Below are 11,575 nucleotides of genomic sequence, written 5' to 3' on the forward strand. Positions count from 1 at the left end.
CATAGCCCTCCATGCAGAATAATGGCCCCACACAGTCCTCCATACAGAATAATGGGCCCCACATAGCCCTCCATACAGAATAATGGGCCCCACATAGCCCTCCATACAGAATAATGGGCCCACATACAGTCCTCCATACAGAATAATGGGGCCCCACATAGCCCTCCATACAGAATAATGGGCCCCACATAGCCCTCCATACAGAATAATGGGCCCCACATAGCCCTCCATACAGAATAATGGGCCCACATACAGTCCTCCATACAGAATAATGGGGCCCCACATAGCCCTCCATACAGAATAATGGCCCCACATAGGGGTGGTGGTTCTTGTGTTGCGGGCCAGAGTTTGACCTGTATGCCCTACATCACACTGTTCTCAGATTAGGTATTGAACACCTGGTTACAGATTCCATTTAATATTTACTTACAGAATGTTTTATTTTTCTCTTGTGCTAAAAATCCAATCCTCCTTTGTGTCTAAAGAGACATGTACCGGAGTGTGGATTTTCTGAGTGTGATGTAAAGGGGCCTGAGTCATGGACCTTTTACTGAATTACATGAGACCTGACCATGCATCTCATCAGGCTGATCTTTCACATCAATTTCAATTGTATTATATAAATAACAACTACGTAACAATGACATCCGCTACCGTTAGAATGTAAGTTTGGAAAAAAAAGAATTGTTTTCTTCCAATCTCTTCTAATATTAAAGAATGCATGGGCATCTGGATACTCTGAAAGCTATAGCATGGATGCTATCGTCATGGTAAGACAAAGTATAATCCCCCCAGGACTTTGTCAGGGACTAACAAGTGTAGATCAACTGTTGTGTAAGGTTTCATTTGGTGAATGTAATATGAAAGCCCTTAACAGCAGTGAAACACCTGATGTAGTGATATCTTCCCTCACACTGTTGGTGCTGCTTCCTTGGAGGCTGGTGGTAATGACCTGCCATGTAGTGTAGTGGAGGAGACGAGGAAGGAAGCTGGAGAGGCCATTATAGTTAAAGGGAACCTGTCACCAGTTTTGTCCTATATCAACTAAAACTATTACCTCATGCAGCGACTGTGCTGCACTGCATAAATGCTTATATAACCCCCTGACTCACCCTGTACAACTTCCCCAAAAAACCTTTTTAAGTTCTCCTGCGCTGTATGGAAATCTGGCCTGTCTGGTCCGATGGGCATGGTTTCGGGCCTCTCCACCCTCCCCCTGGCTGCTGCTCTCCATCATCCTTCTTTAACCGATGTGGATGTTGCCTCACGTCATCCACATTGCTGGGCGAAATCTTGCGCCTGTGCACAGAAATCGCACCTGCGCACTATGCTTTGCCCTACTGCGGCACATGCGCACTTGTTTTTTTGTTGTGCCCGCAGTAGGGCAAAGCATAGTGCGCAGGCGCAAGATGTTGCCCTGCAGTGTGGCGTCATCCACGTCAATTAAAGAATCAGAACGGCAAGCAGCAGCCGGGGGGAGGGATGGAGAGGACCGAAACCACGTCCATTGGACCGGACTCGCCTGATTTCCCTACAGCGCAAGAGAATTTAAAAGTTTTTTTGGGGGGCGGTTGTACAGGGAGTTATATAAGCATTTATAGAATACAGTCATAGTTATAGTTCATATATGACAAAACTGGTGACAGGTTCCCTTTAACAACAGAAAGTGTTTTACTGAGGTAGAAGTTGTTGTTGTTATTATTATAGCACCATTTATTCCATGGCGCTTTACATGTAAAAAGGGATATACATAGCAAAAACAATTACAATAATCTTGAACAAAAACGAGTCACTGACTGATACAGGAGGAGAGGACCCTGCCCGCGAGGGCTCAGTCTACAAAGTTGCAAAGACATAATATAACTGGCATCAGACTGGACGGTATTCACACTTGGATTTGATAAAGTTCTTATGTAGATGGTTAGACATGGTGGTAATGTATATTTCATCTTCAATACGATCTCAAAATCATATAGTTCCATGAGCAGAATCCTCCTGTGCTACTTCCTGCACACCGGCTGCAGCAGCCACCTTTCCAGATACTCCCATAAGGAAAGGCATAGAATTCATTTTCTAAACCTTCCACACTAGGTTGGCAACTTCAATCCACCACCGTATCGAGGCAACCTTGTGTAGCCCACAGAAGTCTCAGGACTACCAGTAACTCTCCTCTACCGTTCCCAACTTATTCTCTTGTTTGGACCTCTTCCCACTAAAAATGGTACCGGTATTCTCAGTGTTTTGGATCTCTGTGTTATCAGTCTTTTTCTTGTATGGATAAATAATAATAAAATACAGTACAAAGTTTCTTCTATCCTTTGCAATGTTAATCATGGACAGCACATGGATGGCGTCCGTGTGCTGTATGTGTTTTTCTCGGACCCATATATTGTATTGGTATTGGCCCTTTCATCCATGCTACCGAAAAAAACCGACATGTCTCCATGAGTTTTTCATTGACACACGGTCCGTGTAGAAACACGAACATATGAACAGCCCCATAGACTATAATGGGTACGTGCTGTATCTGAAAAAAAATGGATACCACATATACGTGTAACACGGACGCCTGAATGACGTTTTAGCAGGAGTGCCGGAGATTGCCGAACTCTGCGCTCACCTGGTCTTTGGCACTTCCATTAGATAAATGGTGTATCAGTGTCCATGATCAACCACTGCTCCAGAGCCCTGATTCTAGGGATTGCTGGGGGCCACTGCGGTTGGACCCCCGGTGATCGGAAAGTTATTCTGTAGATGGGGAATGACTTTCAAACTTGAGAATACATCTTTAAAAAAACTGCCCAGTAGATAAATCTGCATGTATTTATTTAGTTACTTATTTATTGTATTTTTTATATATTACATTGATTTATACATTATTATTTATGCATGTATGAGGATTTCCTTTGAAGTTCTGCACTTTTCCAGGCATTATCATTTAGGGCTATACAGAAGGACCCCATAAGAGCTTAATTTATAGTAAATTGTCTATTTGTAAGGTCCTGAATATAAAGTTAATAGCCAAGGCAATGATTCGCAAAGCTGTCTGCATTATAAATACACAGCATGCTATATCATTCTCCATATTGGAAGCATATTCTCTTTGTACGCCGGATGAATACACCGTCTACAGTTTTTGTTTTTATCTCTTGTATCTGTACGTATGTGAGAGAATCCAGCTTAAATAACAGAAAACTGACACAACATGCAGCTTAAAAGATCTATGCCTATACAATGGCAGTATTGTGCTTATTATAGGGGGTTTATACCGAAATATTTCAATACTCCGTAAGTGATAAATAATTATATATAAAAAAAGGATTAAAAGTGAACAGAAAAGCAAAGTAGGGCCCAGAATAATTCCTTGGGAGCTGTATTAATACAACTTAGCGGCATTATACAATTGTTTGGGGGTTTTACATTATTTTAGATTTGGCTATTATTTAAAGCTATGGAACCTGAGTAGCAATTGTCAAACTCTGATTTCAATCTTTCTATGATGATATTGCAGCAAATGGACATTTCTGTGTTATCAGCAGGAGGGAAAGTCAGCAATATTGTTCTGTCACTATGTCTAGCCACATTGACTGTTTATGTCTATGTTAATGGAAGTGCTGTGTGCTTTATTGTTCTCTTGTTTCCTGATGGCGATTGATTTCCCTGGCTTACCTCTATTTCACATAGTGATCCGGGTGGGTCAGCATTATTGTGCCAGGCCAAAGTGTGTGCCACATGAGTGAACGTCTCATAACTGGCTTCTATCCATAGAATATTTTCCCTTGTTCCCTGCTACCACTACAACTTTGGCTGATTGCATTACGTAATATATACAGCGCCATTAAAAAATAATTTTTTTCTAATGAAATGAACTAAATTTCAATGTCTTTCTTCCTGTAAGGGAAAGCAAATAATTGCTAAAACATTCATATAAGGAATTATTAATTACTTAAGACTTATTTGCTAATGATCCAATATAGGAATACAAAATAAAAAACAATCATGTTTAATATAGAAGCCATATATGCTCTTTATTCCCTATGTCACTGGATACAACTATATACAGTGGTATATGATTTATTACATAGGGGGAAGATATGACATATGTATGCGCACTTCATTCTGCTTGGGAAGCTCAGCAAATACTATATCTAAACCATACGTTGAATAAAATTCTATTATCGCTGAGTATTCTCATCATTTTGGGTTTTTGATTGATCTAGCAATGCTCTGTGGGCTCCAATGCAGACTTTCCCCTTGCACAGATGGCAGACTTTCTTTTGCTATGGCCGTCAGCACTTGTTAATTTCCGCTCTGATGAATTGATTCTAAAGAGGCAGTGACATTATGTGAGATAAGATAGACAGCAGCAGGGCCAAGGCTGGGGGAAAAATGTCAGAGGAAGCAGATAAATGGGGAGAGAAATGACGGAGAAAGACAACATGACAATTAGAAGGAAGGAAAGTGAATGGGATGGAACTAAAGCGTGCTTTCAGTAAAGCAGAAAGGTACAATCCCACGTAGTCGAAAACAACAGACTAATTCCCTCTTTCACATTAATTCATTGCTGCTTTACTCATGAGATCCGTAGAGATGTTAGGAGCGTGTTCTCTTTAAAATGAATTCTAATGGGAAACATTGTGGTTTGTCTTCCCGCTATAGATCCCTGTGCTGTGTAAGCCACGAATGAGAACGAGACAATAAAGAATCTGAAAACACAAAATAAATTTGACTGGAATGGGTTCAGTAATTGGACTAATAGTTTTGAGTGTACGTGAGAAGGGTCACACTGGTAGCGGATGGGTGTCTTGTCTGCCTGCCTATTATCCTGGACTACCCTCTCTATGTGCCACATACTCCTTTCTCCTGTATATTCACCATTTACATTTGTTTTCCATTGCTGCAGATGACATGATTCCCTTTAATAACTACTAGACCATGAGCTATTTTTCAGAAATTACGACTACTTTTTTTTAATTATTATTTTTTTAATAATAATTAAAACTAAATATTCCCTAATGTATAAAAAAGGTTCAGTCTACATCAACATTTGCTCTAAGTATATTAAAGGGAAACCTACAATAGTATGGGAGTAACAGCCAAATGAATGTGTAGAATAAATATATTTTATTAAACCATAATATTAAAAGGGGTTGTCCAGCTTTAGGGTACAAGTCTGCAGTCACTCTGTGTGACTGCAGACTTGTGAATCCTCACAGTTAGTGTATTGAGCGCTGTGAGGATTTGGGCTGGGAGCGGCGGGCGCGTAACCACAACTTTTCGATTTGCATACATGTGGTCACGTGCCAACTAGACATGCGCAGCCTTGCTTAATACACTTGGAAACCTGACATGTCTAATTGGATTGTGGCCTGAAGTATGCAAATTGCATACTTGCAGTCACATGACCGCCTGCTCCCGGCGGCATAGAATCTTCACAGTGCACAGTGTGCGCACTGTGAGGATACACAAGATCTGCAGTTATATAGAGCGACTGCAGACTTGTACTCCAAAGCCACCCCATTAAATGTATTATCTAGTTTCTTAACAAAAAAAAACCTTAAACAGCAGCAAATGCTGTAAAGAAGCAAAAAAAAGCAACCATAATCACCTCCCCCATCTCCTGTTAATCCAACTCTAAAGCTTTGTCATCCCACCGCTTTTGTCTACAAGCAGCCAGCACGGAATTGATGCAGCCAATCATTGTCTGCAGCAGTCACATGGTGTTCTGCTGGCATGATAGCCAGTGAACAAAAACTGAGGGGACCGCAGGAGATTCATCACTATACGTATAGGCTAAGTTTGAAAAAAAGAATACAGTTTTTTTTGTATTTTTCTAAACCACTTAGATGCTGCGGACAATGTGGTTAGACAGACAGAGGGGCTCTGTCAGCCCATCAGCATCCTCAAGATGCAATCTCAAGGAAACTCCTCCAGGTTTGCAATGTACAAAATAATTGGTGTAATAGAATACCTGTTAGTTTTACACTGAAAGGCAATAGTACGTCGCAAAAATGAAGTACTATAAGTGTATTATAGGAACAATCAGAGGAATGCATGTTCAATTATTCTACTGGGACTAAGTTGGTTTGTGTCTTCTAGAGAATTGCCACAATTTTACAAGATCAGAAACACAAGCCACAAAAAAAGTAAAATGGTTATCCAAAAATAACAATTCCAAACACAGTAAAAATGCCTCTTTTGTGCTACCATATTGTAAGAGTGCCCCTAATAAATATACAACACAGTAAAAATGCCTCTTTTGTGCCATTGATCCCATATGGTAATAGTCCCCCCTAATTAAGTCCCACCACAATAAAAGTGGCACCTAAAAAAAATTATTACAATGCAATCCATGCAACTACTGCATCTCTTCTAATATTTAAGATTTAAGGCTGAAAGAGTGATATATTAATATGTATTAGTGCTCATTTGTTGGGAAGTACAAAATCAAAGCAAAGATGAAATTGCATGTGTATATATTTTTTATATTTATGTGTGTATGTGTATGTATGTATGTATGTGTATATATGTATGTGTATGTATATATGTATGTGTGTGTGTATATATATATATATATATATATATATATATATATATATATATATAATATACAGTACAGACCAAAAGTTTGGACACACCTCATTGAAAGATTTTTCTGTATTTTCATAACTATGAAAATTGTGCATTCACACTGGAGGCATCAAAACTATGAATTAACACATGTGGAATTATATACTTAACAAAAAAGTGTGAAACAACTGAAAATATGTCTTATATTCTATGTTCTTCAAAGTAGCCACCTTTTGCTTTGATGACTGCTTTGCACACTTGGCATTCTCTTGATGAGCTTCAAGAGGTAGTCACCGGAAATGGTCTTCCAACAATCTTGAAGGAGTTCCCAGAGATGCTTAGCACTTGTTGGCCCTTTTGCCTTCACTCTGCGGTCCAGCTCACCCCAAACCATCTCGATTGGGTTCAGGTCTGGTGACTGTGGAGGCCAGGTCATCTGGCGTAGCACCCCATCACTCTCCTTCTTGGTCAAATAGCCCTTAACAGCCTGGAGGTGTGTTTGGGGTCATTGTCCTGTTGAAAAATAAATGATGGTCCAACTAAATGCAAACCGGATGGAATAGCATGCCGCTGCAAGATGCTGTGGTAGCCATGCTGGTTCAGTATGCCTTCAATTTTGAATAAATCCCCAACAGTGTCACCAGCGAAGCACCCCCACACCATCACACCTCCTCCTCCATGCTTCACGGTGGGAACCAGGCATATAGAGTCCATCCGTTCACCTTTTCTGCGTCGCACAAAGACATGGTGGTTGGAACCAAAGATCTCAAATTTGGACTCATCAGACCAAAGCACAGATTTCCACTGGTCTAATGTCCATTCCTTGTGTTCTTTAGCCCAAACAAGTCTCTTCTGCTTGTTGCCTGTCCTTAGCAGTGGTTTCCTAGCAGCTATTTTGCCATGAAGGCCTGCTGCACAAAGTCTCCTCTTAACAGTTGTTGTAGAGATGTGTCTGCTGCTAGAACTCTGTGTAGCATTGACCTGGTCTCTAATCTGAGCTGCTGTTAACCTGCGATTTCTGAGGCTGGTGACTCGGATAAACTTATCCTCAGAAGCAGAGGTGACTCTTGGTCTTCCTTTGTGAGCCAGTTTCTTTGTAGCGCTTGATGGTTTTTGCAACTGCACTTGGGGACACTTTCAAAGTTTGCCCAATTTTTCGGACTGACTGACCTTCATTTCTTAAAGTAATGATGGCCACTCGTTTTTCTTTACTTAGCTGCTTTTTTCTTGCCATAATACAAATTCTAACAGTCTATTCAGTAGGACTATCAGCTGTGTATCCACCTGACTTCTGCACAACACGAATGATGGTCCCAACCCCATTTATAAGGCAATAAATCCCACTTATTAAACCTGACAGGGCACACCTGTGAAGTGAAAACCATTTCCGGTGACTACCTCTTGAAGCTCATCAAGAGAATGCCAAGAGTGTGCAAAGCAGTCATCAAAGCAAAAGGTGGCTACTTTGAAGAACCTAGAATATAAGGGTATGTGCCCACGTAGCGTTTTTCAAGCGGATATGCTGCGGAATTTCCGCAGCGTAAACACTTGTGAAACGCTATGTTATCCGCCCCCCATGGTCCCCAATGTGATTACGCAAGTTCAATGTCCATGCTGTGGATTTTTCCGTAGAGTGTTTGCTGCGGGGAAAAATCCGCAGCATGTTCATTAATTTTACATTTCCGGAAGCGGAATTGCCTTTGCAGTGCAATAAAAAACGCAAGGCAATTCCGCATGTGGAAATCGCACGATAAACGCGTGCGGAATTCCGCATGCGTTTATCCGGGAGAGAACATGCAGAAATGAAGCAGAAAATTTCCGCAGCGTGGTCACATAGCCTGAGACATATTTTCAGTTGTTTCACACTTTTTTGTTAAGTATATAATTCCACATGTGTTAATTCATAGTTTTGATGCCTTCAGTGTGAATGTACAATTTTCATAGTCCTGAAAATACAGAAAAATCTTTAAATGAGAAGGTGTGTCCAAACTTTTGGTCTGTACTGTATATATACACAAATATATATATATATAATATGTGTGTGTGTGTGTGTATATATAGTGTGTGTGTGTATATATACAGTATGTACATATACTAGGTATTGATCCCGTTCTACGCTTGTGGCGAGCATTTTTATTGGTATATGGTCTCTCATGCTGGTATGTGCTGCTCCCATCCTGTCTCCCCATCCTATCCTGGTATGCATGGCACCCCTCATCCCTATCCTGGTATGCGTGGCACCCCTCATCCCTATCCTGGTATGCATGGCACCACTCATCCCTATCCTGGTATGCATGGCACCACTCATCCCCATCCTGGTATGCATGACACCCCTCATCCCCAATCTTGGTATGCATGGCACCCCTCATCCCCAATCCTGGTATGCATGGCACCCCTCATCCCCAATCCTGGTACGCATGACACCCCTCACCCCCAATCCTGGTGCGCATGGCACCCCTCATTCCCAATCCTGGTATGCATGGCACCCCTCATCCCCAATTCTGGTATGCATGGCACACCTTATCCCCAATCCTGGTATGCATGGCACTCCTCATCCCCAATCCTGGTATGCATGGCACTCCTCATCCTCAATACTGGTATGCATGGCACCCCTCATCCCCAATCTTGGTATGCATGGCACCCCTCATCCCCAATCCTGGTATGCATGGCAGCCCTCATCCCTATCCTGGTATGCATGGCAGCCCTCATCCCCATCGTGGAAAGCATGGCACCCCTCATCCCCAATCCTGGTATGCATTGCACCCCTCATCCCCAATCCTGGTATGCATTGCACCCCTCATCCCCAATCCTGGTATGCATGGCACCACTCATCCCCCAATCCTGGTATGCATGGCACCCCATCCCTCATCCCTATCCATGTATGTATGGTACCCCTCATCCTGGTATGGATGGCACCCCATCCCTCATCCTGGTATGCATGGTACCCCTCATCCCTATTCTGGAATGCATGGTACGTCTCATCCCCAATCCTGGTATGCATGGTACCCCTCATCCCCAATCTTGGTATGCATGGTCCCCTCACCCCAATCCTGCTATGCGTGGTCCCCTCACCCCCCAATCCTGGTACGCATGGTCCCCTCACTCCCCAATCCTGGTATGCATGGTACCCCTCACCCTTCAATCCTGGTATGTGTGGTACCCCTCATCCCTCAATCCTGGTATGTGGCCCCCTCATCCCCCAATCCTGGTATGTGTGGCCCCCTCACCCCCCAATCCTGGTATGTATGGCACCCCTCATCCCTTTCACGCTGAACACATACAAAAAAGCCCCACTTATACTCGCCTTTTCTTCCCTGTGCTCCAGAGCTGCTGTGTTCTGTTCTGCCAGATGCCGGGGGAGAAGGGTGGTGCTGGAGTACACACGTGCCCATACCGCGTTGTCCGGCGCCATTTTTTTGAAGACACACTGCAAATGTGTCTTCAGTAAAATGGCGCCAGATAGCGCTATGCGCATGCGCCGATTCCGACGTCTTCACTTCTGCCCCGGTCTCCAGCGAGAAGAGAGGCGCCGCGGCAACGCTCCTCCCGGTCAGGTAAGTATGGCGCCGGAGATCGCGGTATGCGTTCAGTGTCTACTCATACCGCGATCTCCGGCGCCATACACACTCCTCTTACGTGTAACGGCTCCATGCGTTCTTCTGTCTGGAGCCAGACTGCGCAGGCGTGTCGCACTTGCGCAGTCTTTAAAGGCTTCAGACAGAGGGACGCTTGTAGCGTTATATTATAGACTAGCTATTGGACCCGGTCTACGCCCAGGTGGCGAGCATTTTTATTGGTATATGGTCTCCCATGCTGGTATGTGCTGCCCCCCTCCTGTCCCCGCCATCTTATCCTGGTATGCATGGCATCCCTCATCCCTATCCTGGTATGCATGGCACCCCTTATCCCTATCTTGGTATGCATGGCCCTCTCATCCCTATTCTGGAATGCATGGCACCGCTCATCCCCATCCTGGAATGCATGGCACCCCTCATTCTCAATCCTGGTATGCATGGCACCCTTCACTCCCAATCCTGGTATGCATGGCACCCCTCACCCCCAATCCTGGTATGCATGGCACCCCTCACCCCCAATCCTGGTATGCTTGGCACGCCTCATCCATCATCCTGGTATGCGTGGCTCCCTCATACCCAATCCTGGTATGCATGAGCCCCTCACCCCCATCCTGGTATGCATGGCACTCCTCATCCCTATCCTGGTATGCATGGTACCCCATCCCTCATCCCTAACCTGGTATGTATGGTACCCCTCATCTTGGTATGGATGGTACCCCTTATCCCTCATCCTGGTATGCATGGCACCCCATCCCTCATCCTGGTATGCATGGTACCCCTCATCCCTATCCTGGTATACATGGTACCTCTCATCCCTATCCTGGTATGCATGGCCCCTCATCCGATTTCTGGTATGTATGGCCCCCCCACATCCCTATCCTGCTATGCATGGTACCCCTCATTCCTATCCTGGTATGCGTGGCACCCCTCATCCCTATCCTAGTATGCATGGCCCCTTCATCCCCAATCCTGGTATGCATGGCATCCCTCATCCCCAATCCTGGTATGCATGGCACACCTCATCCCTATCTTGGTATGCATGGCACCTCATCCCTATTCTGGAATGCATGGTACCCCTCATCCCCAATCCTGGAATGCATGGCACCCCTCATTCCCAATCCTGGTATGCATGGCACCCTTCACCCCCAATCCTGGTATGCATGGCACCCCTCATCCCCAATCCTGGTATGCATGGCACCCCTCTTCCCTAATCCTGATATGCATGGCACCCCTCACCCCCAATCCTGGTATGTATGGCACCCCTCATCCCTCATCCTGGTATGCGTGGCTCCCTCATACCCAATCCTGGTATGCATGAGCCCCTCACCTCCATCCTGGTATGCATGGCACTCTTCATCCCTATCCTGGTATGCATGGTACCCCATCCCTCATCCCTATCCTGGTATGTATGGTACCCCTCATCCTGGTAT

Source organism: Phyllobates terribilis, unplaced genomic scaffold (genome assembly GCF_046119375.1).
Source record: "Phyllobates terribilis strain yellow unplaced genomic scaffold, ASM4611937v1 Scaffold_1__5_contigs__length_1240528914, whole genome shotgun sequence".
Taxonomy (NCBI): domain Eukaryota; kingdom Metazoa; phylum Chordata; class Amphibia; order Anura; family Dendrobatidae; genus Phyllobates; species Phyllobates terribilis.